The following is a 1,512-nucleotide window of genomic DNA, read 5'->3' as shown; positions in this document are numbered from 1 at the left end:
GTCCTGGGTCCCAGAGCCCCAAGCTTTGGTCCTGGCCTCCTACCCATGGATCTTACTGACATGTGGGCTGTAGAGCAAAGTGCTCAGACCCATAGCTTTAGGTGTGTTTTCTGAGTTCCCTCTTCCTGGTCATGCATGATACCTTAGGTGAAGGCAGTTGATTTCTTGAGCCTAAGTTTTCTCGTCTATAAAATGGGGTTAGCAGTATAATCCACAACCTCTTTTCTGAAACTCTTGGTTCAGATATGCTCCAGATGTCAGAATTTTTCAGTTTCAGACAAGTGACATGGTGCATCTATTCTATATGACATAACATCCCACTGGGGTCTGGAAGTTCCTTGTAATCAAGTACATTAGTGTTTCTACAACTGCACTTTTGAGCACTCATAATACATAAAATAAATGAAGATCATAAATTATCCCAGACCTGTTCAGGTCAAATTTTGCTACCAAATGAATTTTAAATTCTTGTTCAGTTTTCAGAGGCTTGAAGGTTTGGGGTTGCAGATAAGGACCATCCTACTTTGCGTCTCTATGGAAAATGGGACACAGCTCAAAGAGATATAAAAAATGCTCATGGTTGAGGCCTGACCCAACCGAGCTGTGAGGTTTGGGATAAGACAAGTCTCCTGACAAGGCCAAGGGTGATGGGTGGGGAGAACCGTTCTGGAGCGGCTGTGCTGTTACCCGAGTGTCTGAGCCATTGGTTCCAACTCCACAGATCCTGAGCCTCAGCCGTCACAGGGCCCTGAACCTTTTCCAGGCATCTGACTTAATCCACCTCCGAAACTGGATCTTTCTCTGGTGGGTCCTCAGGGAAGACCACTGCTGTACTGGTGACCGTGACCTGCCTGACAGTCACAACACCATGTCCACCCGGTGGACATCCACAGACGTTGACGACATCTTCCATGTGTTCTGACTCCTCCACCTACCACAGCTCTTCTCCACCTGCGTGGCCTTGTCGCTTGTGGCTGACATGGGCTTTCTGAGAGGTGCCATAGGTCACTGGTCCATGTCCTTCTGGTGCGTCTGTTTCACCGTGACCTTCATCATTACCGTAGTTGAGTGTTGCAGGGGCTGGTCCAGCTTTCCTTTCTTCTGGTACAACATCTGCGTCACCTTCGCCTGCTACGCTGCCCTCATCTGCCTCTCGGCCTCCATCATCTACTCCATCACCTACGTCCAGTTCGTGCCTGATGGTCCTTACAGGGACCAGGCAATCGCCGCCACTGCTTTCTCCTGCATCGCGTCTGTGCTGTATGTCATAGAAGTGGCCGGGATGAGGGCTTGGTATGAGCTCAAGGAGATCTTCTTCTATGTGCACACCATGCGAGCCCTGCTGAAGGTGCTGGAGACCTTCGTGGCTGGTGTCATCTTTGCCTTCCTCGGCAGCACCTCCCTGTACCTGCACCAGCCGGCCCTGGAGTGGTGTGTGGCTGTGTACTCCATCTGCTTCATCCTGGCAGCTGTGGTCCTCCTGCTGGACCTGGCTGAATGGGAATACATGCC

General features: G+C 50.6%; 1 pseudogene; it reads left to right on the top strand.

Annotated features, from left to right (window-relative positions):
- Nucleotides 1-919: 919 nt before the first annotated feature.
- On the top strand, nucleotides 920-1,507 carry LOC120859660 (annotated as a pseudogene).
- Nucleotides 1,508-1,512: the final 5 nt, after the last annotated feature.

This window comes from Oryx dammah, unplaced genomic scaffold (assembly GCF_014754425.2).
Source record: "Oryx dammah isolate SB20612 unplaced genomic scaffold, SCBI_Odam_1.1 HiC_scaffold_2156, whole genome shotgun sequence".
In the NCBI taxonomy this organism is placed as follows: Eukaryota; Metazoa; Chordata; class Mammalia; order Artiodactyla; family Bovidae; genus Oryx; species Oryx dammah.
The sequence above is the reverse complement of the archived record's forward strand: the minus strand, read 5'-3'. Positions and strand labels throughout refer to the sequence as shown.